Below are 16412 nucleotides of genomic sequence, written 5' to 3'. Positions count from 1 at the left end.
CACACCTTTAGTAAGCCAAACGCGGCGCCGCCGTGGCGTCGGGGAAGCGTACTCGTCTCGCACCCCGGAGGCCGATTACCACCCAGGCCGAAATGTACCAAATTTTCTTTTCAAAGCCATTAATTTACTTTGTTTACAGGAACCTCCCTCAGAAATTTGATGTCAATCCGAGCATTTCCTGACGTGTTCTTACTCTTTGCGGCGTCGGCCATTTTTGGTACCATCTATCGGTCACGCCGACGCCGACGGATGCTTTATAATGATTTCGCATTAAAGACCATCAGCGTTTCTAGCTACTGTCCGTTCCGTCCGAACCATTTTATGCACCGCGGCGGGGTATGCACGCAGTGGCTCAGCAGGAACGCTAGCGTTTGTGCGCTCATGTCAGCAGTGGGAGGCGGAACGCTGACTTGGCTCCACTGCAGAGTCGATTGAGCGGAACATGAGGGTGCGACCACGTGGCTTCCTCGTTTTTGCAGCGAGATGTAGTGCGCGTCTCTGAACACCCTACATGTGCGGGTTGCGCGCATGTGCGTCGATACCGTAACAGCACGACGACGGCGCGAATGCGACTCGAGCTTCCCTGTGATTGGTACCGCAATTAAACATCCGAGCAAGACGACTCGCTTACCTCGCCGCCTGGATTTGAAAAGAATGATAACTCCCAAGATATAGCTAAAATACAAAATTAAGTTTTGTCTGAGCGTAGATCCTGAGAGACGTCGCGAACTGCACCGACTAAAGCCCCTCCATGACGTCTTCCGCCGACCAGCTCGGAAGAGCGTCGATCACGGGGTTTTAGTAGAGACGAGAAGCAAGAGTGACAGCGCGAATCTCGTACAACGTCTTCCGCGTCCTTCAAGGTCGCAAACGGGCAGTCGCCATACAGGATGGAACAAAGGCCACGACGGCACCACTAGAGCTGGCAACAAAGAAAGCAGACGGGAAGACAACCTGCCTGTCTGTGATCAGCAGCAGCCGACGTTCGCCTCAGGCAAGCTCGCATCTGGGCGAATGTTTGATTAGTCGTCACTCGCTTATAAGCTCGTTTTCCCTTCGCTCTGAAGTGGCGCGTTCGGCAGGGATTCGTCTCCGCCCGGACGCGCGTCCGTGACTGAAGTGCGCGTATTTTTGGGACTCCCACGCGAACATTTCGCGACTGTTTTATTTCCTCTTCGCGGCATACTAGAGCCTCTTCGCTATTGCCGTTCTTCGCAATCACTGATGGACACCGAACGTGCACGAGGAAGCCGCGAAAGTGTTTGATGAACCTCCCAATGTTTGAACGAGCAACCTGCGCGTGCTAAGGAGGAAACAAGGATTTCTTCGCAATGCAAGCAGTCCTAAAGATAATTTCTTTTCTAAAGTGGTGCCATGCGGTTGCGTACATTGTCACTACCCGCCGGGGTGGCTCAGTCAGCTAGGGCGTTGCGCTGCTGAGCACGAGGTCGCGGGATCGAATCCCGGCCCCGGCGGCCGCATTTCGATGGAGGCGAAATGCAAAAACGCCCGTGTGCTTGCGTTGTAGTGCACGTTAAAGAACCCCAGGTGGTCGAAATTAATCCGGAGCCCTCCACTACGGCGTGCCTCATAATCAGAACTGGTTTTGGCACGTAAAACCCCAGAAAGAAGAAGAAGAAAAAGCGTACATTGTCACTGTGCAACGTCGCAACTGAACATTTTCGTAATTCAGCTTCAATTCAAAATTTGTCTTCGGCAATCAGATGGCTTATGACAGAAAAAACTTTTTCATGAGAGACGACCTCCAGCAGCTCACTTATATTTTTGTGCTCTGCTGAACTGCACCTTGAACGTGACCCCTAAATGTGCGCCGGTTACGTAAGCTGTGAAACGAAAATGAGGCACACATGTCGGAATGCGAACAAGTAGTTGAAATTTGCTTGTTAGTTAATGTAGTGTGATTCAGTCCACGAGGTAAAAAAGCAAGCTCATAGGCCATGAAATAAAAATGATAAAGGTCAAGATGCTCGCCACATTTTAACTGAAGGAAAAAGAATACATTGGTGTTCGGATTTTTCAAGTTTTGCAAGAGAATTACAAAACCACGCAGAAGGAATGATCACGTTTTTAACACTGGTGCCACATATACACAATAGTCATATATAAAACATCAAATAGCGCAAAGCGGTAGTTTGTTTTCATACCTTCGTCTTATATACTTGCTCAAAGCTGTAACCAACTCTTTGCGTTCATAAAAACGCATACTCACGACAAAATCACCATATACAGACTGTGTGTATCTTTCTTTCATTATTTTTTATTCTGCCCTTGTTATTTTAGCTCTCTTCCCTCCTTTTGCATATATCCTTCCTTAGTGACATGTGGTTCCATTTACGCCGGTAGAGCACTCTACTTTTTCCAATAAAAGTATATATCTATTCAAGCAAAGTGAATTGCCATATGCAGCTTTAAACAATCATTGTAGCTTCCCCGATAAAATATAACAATCTGAGATATATTTTCTATCCTGCCTGCATTACATGACTAAGATTTACCGATCGTTTGTTAACGTCGGGAGGATACGCGGAAGAGTAGCGTGCTTTTAACAGCGAGTGCTCGAGGAAAAGAGGTAGCTGTCAATCGCCGTGTAGTAAGTACATGCCCACTCATCTTACAACCCGTCGTATACGTAGTAGATCGCCCGAGCGACTTCTCGCGAGCAATTTCAAGCTAGCTCCGTTGGATAAATTTGGGCGATTTTCTTTTTCGGTTCGTAGCCAGCGAGATAAGCCGAGCTGCAAAAATAATATAGAAGCCATAAAGAAGCTTCGTGGACGCATAAGTACATCTCATAGTTTCTTACCGAAGAATGTCCCGGCTTCGTAAAGCCTTTCGAGCGTGCATGCAATTCGTAAAAAGAGCAAGCTCTGGCCAATCATAAAAAGACCAAGCACGAAGAAGCCAAGTACGCGTCGTGGTCCAGCTGTCACCAAGGCCGAAACGAAAGTGACGGGAGCACAGAACGCACTTGAGCTGTGACTGGAAGACGCAGCTACGCCCACTCGCCTGAAATACGGCGGAAATACGCTTCATGTGGTTGTGCCACGCAGCATCGCACATGGTGATACAGAATGCGCCGAACAACAACACTTCCAGCAGCCATGCACACGGGATCTTTCTTACGATTGCGTCTGAACGTTGAAACGCTTTCTCTAGCGCACGCAAGCACTGTGGCGAAGCGCCCGTCGAAGGCGAAGGGAAAAGCGGCCCCGATTTCTGCTATTTGTCTCCGCATTCTTGTTCGACCACCGGCGAGCGCCCATGCTTCGTTTGTGTCGTCTCTCCTGACACTTTCGGAGAAGAAAAGCCGACTGATTGTCGGCTCAGGGCAACACCCGCTCCCGGCGCTCCCGGCACTCCGGTTCCGCGACACGACGCGCGCGTGACCCCTTCTCCTTGCTCTCGCCAGATCGAGGTCATACGCTTCGGTGGCAATGAACGCTATTGACGCATTCGATTGCACGCGTCGACGACAGGAGGGCTTCGGCAAAGCGACTCGGTCCTGATTTCTTTCCCACTGCAAGTCTAGCTCTGCTCTCTATCTCTCCTTCAGTGGCACAAAGCCGCGTCCATGGCGGCCTGGGACAGGGAGCGCGACACCAGGCCGAGCGCGCTTGCGTTTCGCTCGTTTCGGCCCACGGTTCTCGTGCGCGAGACAAGCGGGACAAACAAGTATCCCGCGTTCTCTCGCGACGGCGCCGTCCGTCTGTCACTGCCGAATAGAAATAGGCTCGATCCTCCGCTTGGGAGGACCCGCGCGGCCTTTTCTTTTCTTCTTTTCTTGCGGCTTACCGCTTTTCTTACGGGCGTCGTGTTTTCTCGCTCCGACACCGGGACCCTGATGGAGCACCCGTGTGAAATCGGCTTGTGTATGATAGGCCCGCTTTCTTGTTCCCCCTGATGCTTCGCTTCAGGAAAGAAAAAAAGAAAAAGGTGTGTCCAAGAGGCTCGGATGAGCACGAAGCGTGAGGAGAGTTGGCACAACCGTGAAATTAAGGAACAGGAAGTAAGCTTAGTCCTAACATATGTGGAAGAAGAGAATTCAGTATGCGTGCGCTTGTGTAATAGCGACGCCTTTTCTGATAGTTTAATCAATGGTTACACAGACGAAAGCTGATTACACAGACGAAAACGCGAAGTGTATTTTTTAGCGGTAGACGCCATCAATGTCAACCTGTTTATTTTCGCGTACCATACAGACGCGCGAGGCCCGAGGTGGATAACATGGCAATTACCAGGAAGGGATAACATACAGGGTGTTTCATTTTAGCTGCACGAAATTTGTAAAAATTGCCTGTTATAGCACAATTACAATCCTTGATCTAAACTACTCAATGAGGCGGTCATTACTTCCACGAGAAATCAAAACGCCTAATTGAATAATTAACATAATTACGCTAATGAAATTTTCAATTAATTATTTTACGGCACATCCTTCAATCTACGAATTATAGCCCCTAAGTTAGCAAGGCGTATTCACTTGGAATGAATTCTCAGGACTGAACCAGTTTCGAAATATTAATTTTCAAAGTGTCTAACGAAATGCATGGGCGTTCCAGCTAACTTTTTGAGGAAAACACTGTTTTATGCATTGGAGCACAAAGTTAACTGGAACGCCCATGCATTTCGTCGGACACATTAAAAATTAATATTTCGAAACTGGTAGTCCTGAGAATTCGTTCCAAGTGTATACGTATCGCCTTGCGAACTTAGCGGCTATAATTCGAAGATTGAAAGATGTGCCGTAAAATCATTAATTTAAAAGTTCATTAGCATAATTATGTTAATTATTTAATTAGGGGTTTTGATTTCTCGTGGAAGTAATGGCCGCCTCAGTGAGTAGTTTAGATCAAGGATTATAATGGTGCTATATGCAAGAGGCAATTTTTAAAAATTTCGTGCAGCTAAAATGAAACACCCTGTATAACTGTGGCAGAAATGTAGGAACATTAACACTGGTAAGCTGGGAATGTCACTTTCCAGGCACGGAAATTATTATTCTCACACCCACGCATGGTTAAGCGTGAGTCTTATGTTTGATGTAAAATATTCTTCAGTTTCTTTTTTTTTTCTGTGTTTTTTTTTTTACTCAACACTGTGGGTACGGCCATTATACGAGTTTACAGGAAACGTTTCTTAGTCAGTTTAGACTTACGTGTGTTTCTTCAACGTATTTTCCTGTAGACGTGGGTCACATGTTTCCCTTCGGTGAGTTCCGGCAACATCACTCAGCTATGCTTATCACTTGTATAATGCGCCTGTATCCAGCTCCACATCATTTATGCCTTAGCTAAACAAAAGAACCGCGCACGGTTCTCTTGTTTTCGTTTTTATTTTAATGCAAAATTGCCCCGTTCTTTTTCACAGGTAATTCCATACATTCACAGCACTGGTAGATTGTGACGAGTTTAGTTGCTGTTGTTGCTGTAGTGATCGAGAACATCTGTGGTTCTTAGACACCTGACTTCTTGCAACAAACGTCTCCTTTTTCAAAACTCCTCAGTATGTAGGCATGGAGTAAATCATGATTCATCCAGGTAAGGTCTCAATGAACATAGTCAATCCTCCTATGCTTAGTGTTGTCTAGCCAAGCCAAACTATCGGGTTTTAAATTTGGATTTGAGCTAAATAATAGAAATAGCCCACATCACGAGATGCGACGCGCATGGCTGCGCGATGCGGGAGCGCTATACCGCGCGGCGCTCGCATGCGCTCTCACATTCGTCAACGTAGAAATCGGAACGGAGAGTGCGGGACGAAGCGCAGCGAAGCTGGTGGAAGCCTTCTATTATTAACACTGTCTCGCCACACGTTACCTCGACAGTTTACTTAGCCTCAATCCTGGTCCAGAACCGCGGCGAGCGCCCGTCTCGCTAAAAGAGGACGATAAACAGTCGCCGCGGAAATGACCGGTGATCAGCGTTCGGACGCCTCTGCGGAAACCCGGCACCCTCTTCACGAGGGCGTCAAGTGAACGCCGCCTTCGCGGACGCCGCTTCCGCCGCAAATGGGAAACGGAAGCAAGAAGGTACGCCCGAGTCCACGCCAACGTCAAACACGTGCTCGGCACATCCCTCGGCTTCTTTGTATAGTATGCGGCTGCAGGCGGCGCCCACTGACGTAGTGCACTCGGGGCATTCCTTTGTCCCTGCACGCTCCACCATCCATCAGAGCAGCGAGTTTTCGGAGGAGGACAGATGAAAGTAAAGGCTAGAGGAGAGAGAGTGAAATTGGAAGCGACTGCAAGGGACCGGCGATGACGGGGGTGCCTTCCAATGCTTCGTACACGTACCCCTTCCCCGCCCGTACGTCAGCTTGTGTGCAGTGACAAGAACGGCGTATTTTTGGGAAGTGTGGCTCTCACAGCGGCACAACACACGAGTAGTTCGAGGCGGCCCGGTGGGGTGGCCTCTGACAAAGCTCGTTGACCCAGAAAAGACGCCGTCGACGCTGGCTGCAGAGGATCGAGGCGGGCAAACAGCCGCGTCGTTTTTTAGCCATCATGGCAGCAGTGCCGACTTGCCATGCAGTCGCGCAGCGCCTGCTTACAACAGTTTGGTTGCCGCATGACACCGCAAAACGTGTTGTGGCAAGTCTATATACTGTCGTGGCGCGACATATATCTGTGCCATGAAGCTATAGAAACGCTACTTTCTTTTTCTTTTCCTGATGCGCCACGTACGATTCTTCACAGTACCAAAAATTCTCACGTCGCTATTGTTTTGTCGAGGTTGTAGTCTGTAAGCTGCACGGGCTAAACTTTTCCCGTCAAATTTATTTTTTATTGCCACTATATGTACACTGCCGGCTAAATGTCGCCGTCGCCGTGAGTTTCTGTATAAAATCAAAGTGCGATACGATCCCATCGCGTCCCCGTGCGCCGTATGCTGTAGGCGTGAGGAAAAGCGTGTGCGAGGGTGAGCCGAGAAGGATGTTGGCATGATGCGCGCCCAATGTTGGATGTCATGTGTTAAAGCGCGCGCAAGGCGAAACGGCAGGACGAGAAATGAGCGCGCGGTAGCGTGATCAAGCGTCTCCTACGCTAGCCCGGCCGCGGCTGCGCATGGCTATCCAGCGCGGCTGAGCGCGTGCCACCGCCCGCACAACATAGTACAGATCAGTAGCCCACCCTATCTTCGAAGTAACCTCCGATGGGTGCAAAGATTGGGCGAGCCGAGACGTGTGTTGGTGGCTACATGTGCGCCGTCTTCCCGCGCGCCTAAGTTCTGGAGGTCGCGTAGTGTGAAGTTTCGGAGACATGTTGAAGCGAGAGGCCGCAGAAGTGTTCGCTCCCCTTTGTTTACGCTATTCATCACACCAGCCTTATGACAGCGAGTGTTCGCAGGTCATCGAGTGAGATCTGTTCATTTTTGCCTTTGCGTGTGTGACAACATGCTTGTCAATTTATTAGTCTGCGAATGTTTACAGCAATTCATACGGCCGATAAAACTACGAAACTTAGTGTAATAGTCTAATACTTTGGTACACTGTCAATGCTTCGCCTCTTGGGCGAAACTGGGACCTATTTTTCTCGAAAAAGTAAATAAAGTATATAGTATCTGTGACACTTGTATTCATCCCTTCCCAGTGCCCGCTACACAAAGTTCGCTGCAAGACCATGAATTTGCATAGCACATGTATTCGCATTATAGCCAGTCTCTGCGAAAGCGCACCCGTTCTGAATAGTTCTGAAGATGCCGTAGCGACCCACGCGGCCGTTAGAGGCGAAGCATAAAGAATGCTGCTCCCACGCACCTCATGGGATACCCAGCTTGTTGTTCCAGATCACTGTCAGTGCTATATTAAGTTGCAAGGCAGCCTAAAAATTGCATTACGGAAATAAGCAGGCCAATAGTTTTAACGGGGGTTTATTACCGCCATTTGAACCCGCTTTTATGCTCGCAGCAAAGCAGCTTTTTCGACTTGTAGTGTTGTTGAGGCAACATCAGTGAGCAGGAGCCCGACCAATCAGGCAACAACAGCAACACAGTGAGATCAGTGGCTCCCGTGTTGTTTCTCGGTGCCAGTTGTTACGTGTTGTACTTTCAACTTGGATGTTTCAATGTTAAAAGTGCTGATGGCGCGTATATTTGATAAGAGTAACTTGAGCTACCCCTAATGTGATAATGCAGTGACTGTATAGCAAACTACAGAAGTTAAAGGACCGTGCTTCCAGTAATGGTGTTTTTGGTGACATAAACTTGCTTGCTTGTGATTTGTGTTAGTGTGTTTTGGTATTCTTACCTTGCTTCCTCTTATTACTGTAGTTTTTTATTGAGTAGTGTTTTTATGGTTTTGGGATAGCCTGCTCGAAAACGGCCTACCGCCTTTTTTTTTCTCCTTTATTTGTGAAGTCCATGTGTGTCGCCTTCTTGTCTAGTCCTTCGACTTTTCGCGCTGCAAGACCGATGACCCAAGACCAACTTGCTCACAAACAAGCCATTGCGAAGTTTTTCGTTTATTCAGTTTTTATCGGGGGTTTCTGGTCGCTGAACTCTAGCAAAGCAACAGGCAGCATTGGTGAGGTCTCTACCGGTCAAACAACACCTCATCAGACACCGTTGTAACAATATTCTTTGTTCTTGCGCAGCGGAACCACGTGTATCGTGTGTTGAGTGACGGACCGAGCTTATGGACCTGGCGCAATCGTAAGCCCGAAGTATTTATTCGCCCTAGAAACCGCGACGTTTCCGGTGTGCGCTCTCCAGTTCCGGGTGAGTCGACCAAGATCGGCTTGTGGCTCTCCGAATCGGACACGGCATGGCACCTCCGCCTATACGCTTCCACATTCTTTACGGCGGGCGGGCAAATGAAGGAGGCGGCGAACAAGCGGATAAGAAAAGCATCGGTCGTCAGGCTCCTATAGATATACGTAACGCCAGCGTGTAAACAGCGCTATAGAACAAGCACAATACGGGTTATCCTTACTATTGTAGCGTCTCTCAACTAAAACGTAAAGCTAATCTCCTCAGTCTTGAGTCACGATAACGCACTCGCGACTCTATACCGCAAGACTCGTGGGGGGGGGGGGGGGGGGGGGGGGGGTCGTAGTGGCGTTGCGCTGCTAAACTCGAGGGCGCGGGATCGAATCCCGGCCGCGGCTGCCGCCTTTCGATGGGGGCGAAATGCAAAAACGCCCGTGTGCAGTGCATTATAGGTGCACGTTGAAGGTGGTCAAAATTAATCCCGAGTTCACCACTACGGCTTGCCTCGTAATCATATCGTGATTTTGGCACGTAACACCCCAGAATTTCATTAATTAACACCCCGAGTTTCATTACTCGCCTCTAGCACGCGCGATTATCATACTGATCGCCTCTCTCTCCTCAACAGTCATTCTGAAGCTGTGTACCCGCCGCCTGCGCACACTACCATGCATCTTGACTCGTTTTTCATACCAACAGCCAAATGGAATCGTATGCGCACCCATACTGCCCCCCGCCACCCACCTCGATTTTAACCGATATAGCCACTGCAATTCGTTCACCGAAGACCTCACGCAAATGTAACAAACCGCCTCTCATAAACACCGCACCAGAGTTATGTAAGGTTTAAAAAACTACTGAATGAATTGATTAATCGCTCTCTTGCGCCTGCCTTTTGAATATGCGGGCTGGAAAAAGAAGTGGGTGCACTAGATGCTGATGTTATGTGCCGTGGCTGAAAATAGCTAGCAGAACATGCGACTCAACAAAACCTTGAATTTTCTCCGTTGCATTAGCAGGCTCTCTGCAAGTGAGCTGAACAGTCGTTTGGCAAAAGTTTCGAAGCCAGTCGGCGAGTGACGAGATCTGTCGCAGACCCTTTAAATTTAGGGAGTACAGCGCTTCTCGTGCTCGGAAACTCTTACACTGTTAAGCACTGCCCCTCTCCATGCCCGAGACGTAGTAGACAAGCATTCTAGAACAGCTTTGCGAGTCTCGTGTCGAGTTAAAGTTCGACCTTTCGGAAATAATAAAACAAAAATCACTGAGCGAGTTCGAGAAAAAATCTAACCGCTGGAACTTGCTCAGCAGCACAGAGCAACCGAAAACTGCTGAAAGTTGGGTATTCGACAAGCACGTAATCAAGTATATCGCTGTATTAATAGCGTCCACAAGCCGGGCACAAGGGCTCGGCGCGCGTCTTTGCCGATCATATAGAAGTAAACGATTTGAAAACGACTTGACCAGAAAGCCCACCACACGTGCCCTTTCCGGCCACTTGAATGTGGATACTAGAATACTTCGCTAAGCTGTACACTGCAGCCTATAGGCAGACAAGGTAAAAACACGTAGCGAAAGTTTGGAACGCAGAGCGAGGCACGCTGCCAAGATGAACAAGTAGCTTCTCTCGCGTGAGAGAGAGAGAGATAGTGGGACATCCTCCGCGCCATCTTCTTTCTACGCTACATAGCGCTAAGCTGGCCCGTAAACCAATCCAAATTTAGCGCGCGTCAGTGGTATACTCTCGTCGTCGCTCTCATCTTCCCACGCCATTGTCATGCATCGACAGAGGGCTTTCCTCTCGGCTGTCTCGCGTCAAAAAGAACGTGCGCCGCTCACGCTGAGATTGATATGTGCCCATCGTAAATACCTGCACGTGACTGGCAGCTCTCTCTCTCTCTCACTCTATCCCTTCTTTCCACTAGCTCGGAAGGCTTATATTAAGGCTAATGCCAACAACCATTGGTGCACGCGCGGTCTCACTTATTCTTTCTCGCCGCTTTTACATCTTTTGTTCTTTCTTTTGTCACTACGCCAGGAAAACCGGTAGAGATGTTCGTCTTCTTCATTGACGTGCGACAAGAACCGTATGCTGTATAGGGCCGTCGGTGTGGGCAAAGGCGGACCTACGCTTACGAAAAGAACATCATTCAGTCAGCCTTCGACTGATGTGCTGACATCACTATAACGGGCAGTAGATGGTGGTGGGTTGTAGTGGAATTTGGAAGTCCAGAGCTTGCTGCCGGCGCCAACATGATTTGATAGCATTGACGGAGCGTATAAGCCTTCCAGTGAAAAGAAGAAATATTAAGGGGGGGTCGGAACGACACCGTTATCTGACTGTACAAGCCTTGCTCACCGTGGCAGAATAAGGACGGGAAAGGGACACACACACGTCTATTTCCTTGCTCTCTGTTTTTCTTTTTTTTTCCCCACAGCTGTATAGCGTTAGAATAGTAAGTGCTCGTTGTCAAGGCAGGCTGCCTCGCTGACTTCACGGTAATCAATCCCATACGCGAAGCACTTCACGTAAACACTCCGCGCCTCAGGTCTTTGCACTTCGCCGGCAGGCACGGATTTCACAATCGAGACTCGAAAGACGAATAGAGGAATAAGAGCAGCCAGCGCAAGAACAAACGAACCAAACAAAGACCAGAGACACGGGAAAAGACGGGGCGGCCGCGTAGTTGCAGCCGGGTGTGGGTCAGTCCGCTCAATGTCAAGGTGTCCATTACAAGGGAGCATTTGGAAGCGTGAGAGGGGCCGGACCAGGAAGAAACTCTGGCCGGCCACGGAGAGCACGTAACAGAAGAAAAGGCGAGCGCCGGCGTGGATGACGCGTTGCGAATGATAACACGCAACACGCTATACACTGCACGCGCGCGCGCGCGCCTACGAGGAAAACCGCGGTGCCTGGGTGGGCTTTACGGCACGCGCGCCCCGTCTCGGACACGTGTCTGTTCTGGTCTACCCGTCCATCTCTCACACCTCATTACCGTTGTCTCTTGAAGAATAGTTGCGAACCACCGTGCGTTCTTGGGACTTCGGGTGGAAACACCTACTGGGCTTGGACCCACGGGAAGTAACCTGTATAAGGACACCGCAGTGAAGCGCTGTCACTCTTATTATTGGCGCCAGTTTTCGTTTCGCTGTGTGCATGGAAATGCTTGGATATAAGCGACAGCTTGTTTCGAGGAGCATTACGTCGCCGAGCAGCGATACGTCGTCGCTCCTGTTGGTGAGACATGTCAAGCAGTCGTCAACACTTGCTTTTTTTTTTTTTCTCATCAGCCCCAGTTCTTTCCTGTAAAAGAATTGCGGCAGAAGCCATCTCACGATGACTGTCGATGGCAGTACGTTAGTTAGCATTGAATTATTATGGTGACACAACATACTGCCACCGTCAAATAGAGTCATGAGGTGTGTACTGAGGCGGGACTCCTCCATGGCACTTCACTAAGAACACTCCGCGCCATCTAGCGCGCCGCCATGAGGCCGGCGCGTGGCCCCCGAAATGCATGGCGCGCCGGTGCTCGCGAACGCTGAAATGTGACCCTCACTTGCCGCACACTCAGTGGCACATACTAAGTGACCCAAGTTGGTACGATGGTTGGTTTGAACCCGATGCGCCAACCATTCGACCACGGGCTGCCCAGTGACCCAGGTAGGCGGGAAGACGGCTATAGGTACAAACATACAAACGAACGTAGATAGATAGCCCCCGAAAAGTGCGTGAAGCACCCAGGGAACGCAAACGCATCAAATGAACTGAAATAAAGTTCTTGATTGATCTAACGATGATTTACGTCCTGGAGTTACAAATAAAGGCTATGATTGACACCGTTATTAGGCTAACTTATTTTGATTACCCTGAGTTCTATAACACGCATCTAAGGGAACCTGGAATGCCAGCCTGTACGGTCGTCGCAGCAGAACGCGATGAAGGCACTGCGCTTGCTACGCTGAAGTGACTTCTTTCGTGCATGGGAACGTCTTCCATTACATTTTTTTGTCTTCCCGTAACCCTCTCCCCAGCGAAGGGTAGCAAACCGTGTGTTTATTTTCCAGTCAACCTTCCCGTCTTTGTCATCCCATTACTCTCTATCCAAGACTGCACAAGCTCCTTTCGAAGCTCGTGCTATGCAGCCGAACGTCAAAGTCACTGAGCGACCTCGACGGTTTTCTCTACTGTCGTTAAAGACTGGAATACGCGGACGCGACAATTTATATGAGCACTGCCGCTGAAGCTCTTTAACACAACGCAATGATTCGTTCATAAATAGTTTTAGTCCGATGGTATTTCTGTATCGTTCATACGTCATGACAGTAATCCTGTGCCTTGCACGTGCTCTGTCTTTTTCTCTATTCGAGAGATTTTCCGTACGGCCAGATCCTTTTCCTCAAACTTGGCTAAAACTCAATAATACCACCCCGGAAACTAAATTGCGCGTCCGTATCAAAACTTCAGCCATGACCGCGATCTTCAGATTAGGGGCGAAGCACCTTAATGCCGAGCCTTGTCTCTCGTCGTCGTCCGTAGCTCTGGTTTGCATGGATACAAGAGCTATATAAGCGCTGTATATACTGTACACATGTGCAGTATATATATGCGGTGATTTTTTTCTGCGTTTCGCGTTGGAAGGCGTACCGTTTGCGTTTAATTTGTCGCTGACTGCTTACAGCTGCACTCCTAAAGCCTCCAAAGCTGTTCTTATAAGGTGACTGCCACGGAACACTTGCACTAACTCCTAATGCTGCAACGAAACAGGCGATGTTGTTCTGCATCGCCAACGGGAGACGTGTGTACATACTAATAAAGTATCGGATGGTCCTGTTGCACCTTGTGATAACGTAACAGCCTGTCGATGTTTTTTTTTGCGCTTGAGCATATACGTATAAAGCGATTGGCACATTTTTTTTTCCTGTGTAAAATGAGCGCAATGCGCTTCTTTCGACGGCGCTCATATAAAGTGTGTTGCGTTGTAAAGAACTATACAAACGCGCGATCGGTCTTTCTGGACACTCTTTCATGTACGCCTGTCGATGTATACATTTTGTGTATTAATAAACACCGTACGCCCCGAAGCTGTGGCGCAATGAAGACTGGCAGTGCTATGTGTGCCTCGCGAGACTGCTTAAAACAGGGCGAACACATGTTGACAGCCGTTTTAGAAAACATGGAGTTCACAGAGCCCTGCAAGGAGACTATATAACGGAACGGGAAGGGAAAAGCAGCGGACTTGAAACTGCAAGAAATGAGAGAGGGGAAGAAAAAACGACGATAACGAAATATGAGCTCGGCACCTGCGGAATGAGAGCAACGTGAGTAAATACGGAAAGAGAGAAAGAGCGATGGTCCGGTGATGTGACGGGACCGATTGGCTTCGGAGAGCGTTTCCCGATGCGTGGCCCAGCGGGAAGCGTTTTATTTTTACGCTTGCCGTCCGGATACAAGTGCGAGCTGTAGCAGCCTCCTGTCACCCGCAATTAGAGGTGGGCAAACACGTCGTCGACTCGAGAGTCCTCCTCGCCGCCCGCGGGCGCGACTCAAAAGTGGCCTCTTCCAATACCGAGGCAGCCGCTGACCCCAATTCGACTGGCCGTCCGTTAAAATGCGCTTCTTCCTAGCCGCATACCAACAACGCGTCCGCGCGCTCAGTGAGCAAGTAAATGTCCAAACGCAACACCGAACAGATGCTGACAACAAAGAGTGGCAAACGACTTCCTATGTACTCTGCCGCAGAAATACCGTGCAGCATCGATAAGGCCGGAGTGCCGTTTTCGGTAAAGTATGGGGCCGAAATATCGAGGCTGTTCGCGCGTGAGTTCGTGATTGGACCGGCGACTGCGTGCGGGTCAATCGCGCATGGCATAGCTAACGCGACAAAGCACCAGTCAATCACAAATCGTTCATACGCGTGTACTGATTATGTGAGGGTGGTTCTACCTTTCCCGACGCTGCACTCTTTTGTCGATACGGAGCCATGCGGGGCTGGCGTTTCCCTTCTACCGATGAATATTGGGCCGCATTGCACTGAAACGAGGAGGAGGAGAGAACGGGTTCGCGCACATCGGCCAAGGCGTGATGAATTGCGCATGGCGTGCCGGACGTGAGCACTTGGCGACTTTTCGACGGCGAATGGAGGCGTCCGTGTTTATTTTCTCGCTCGACAGACTCGTCCTTCCGCGACGCCCGCTTCCGCGGAATCAAACGCCGCAGGGCGGTCGGGTCAAACGGAAGCGACCCATGCGGCCGTGCTGGCCTCCGGTCCAATCGCGCTGGTGATTCTTGCGCATTGGCATTCGCGGTCTTTTTGCCTTTGTGTTTGCGCCCGGAACAGGCACAACGCAACTGCGTGCTGAATGCCACCGTGATTTGACATCCGAGGCCCGACCACGCCCGTTCTTCGCAAGACATCGCATTAGGCAAATGAAGGCGCGCCACCTGCACCAATAAAGCGGGGAGTGTAAGTCAATTAAACAACGTCGGAAGGCTATCTTAAAAGCCGTAGGTGCAACCACTGGGTCGATAAAGATTCGAATTTAGGTAGACGTCCATAAATAACACAATGGTTTTGGGTTTTTTTTTACTGGAAGTTAGTGTGCAACAACCTTCGCAGGCTGACGAAAATGAACTTGTCAGCTGGTTCACACCATTTAATTATAAAAAAATGAACTAAAGCCATAGTGCGTTATCAGCAAGCACCATTAAATTTCATTTGGTCTTGAAGCTTCCCTCACCGGTATATGTGTGAATAAACGATTTACCCATTTACCAACTAGCTCGACTACAAATTCTCCTGCGCTCTATATTCACGCTCATCAATAGCGCACGTTGCTTAGCATCTTGTTCTCGCTCTTCAGTGTATATATTACGCGGCATATTCGCTTTCTGCTCCAAAGAGCATTGTTTGTGCTGCACCACACCCTCCAAAACGTACGCGCTGCGTCTATGCGCATGCTATCTCATTTTCATTCACACCCCTGCGAAATTCTGAAAAATAGACACACCAGTCCACACTTCGACTTAGTCAGAACCACACTCAGTAAGCTATGAACACACGGCACAGATATAAACATCAGAACTAAACCAGCGTGCCCGTAATCGGCAATTTGCCACGAACAATAGACTTTATCCGAGGAGGTAACAAAGTCTATAGCTGCTGGCCGCGGCTCGTGGCAATTGATCGTATATATACCCCGCGGATAGCTGACGACATCCCTGTCGCATCAGAACCGCTTCCGCAGCAGAACTTCTGCGAGTACCGTATGAGCACGTTCCTTGGCGGCAGCCCAGAACACAAATCACCGCGTTGTGTGGCGACGCGGACGCGAAAGCATGCGCTTAGACAGCTGGAAAGCATTTCTCAGTGCTCTAGCTATGGCTGATTCTTGAGCAGCCCAAAGCGGTAATTCAAGTATAATCTGTGCATAAAATTCCAACGTCATATACAGCATGCCGCGCAGCGAGCACGTAATATGCGTGCCACAGCAAATCCTGCGTACAGATATACTCGAAACCGACGCCCTTGGCCTCGATAACGGCACGTGTTCTGCGTGAAAAAAACCTCTCTCGAAGCACGTTCGTGTGCTGGAAACAAGGAAGCGGAATCCCAAGGAGAGGGCGTTACAATTAAACAAGGTGCATGAGCTGGAAATTGTTGAAATGCAGCTCTGAAAAAGAGA

At 49.3% G+C, this 16412-nt stretch overlaps 1 protein-coding gene across 4 annotated transcripts in view; it reads left to right on the top strand.

The window, feature by feature from the left end:
• LOC119443022 (transport and Golgi organization protein 2 homolog) overlaps positions 1 to 16412 on the top strand; it is a 59188-nt gene that overhangs the window by 16645 nt on the left and 26131 nt on the right. The gene's annotated exons all lie outside the window — the stretch shown is intronic.

This window comes from Dermacentor silvarum, chromosome 2 (genome assembly GCF_013339745.2).
Source record: "Dermacentor silvarum isolate Dsil-2018 chromosome 2, BIME_Dsil_1.4, whole genome shotgun sequence".
NCBI lineage: Eukaryota > Metazoa > Arthropoda > Arachnida > Ixodida > Ixodidae > Dermacentor > Dermacentor silvarum.
This window is presented reverse-complemented; position numbering and strand designations above follow the sequence as displayed.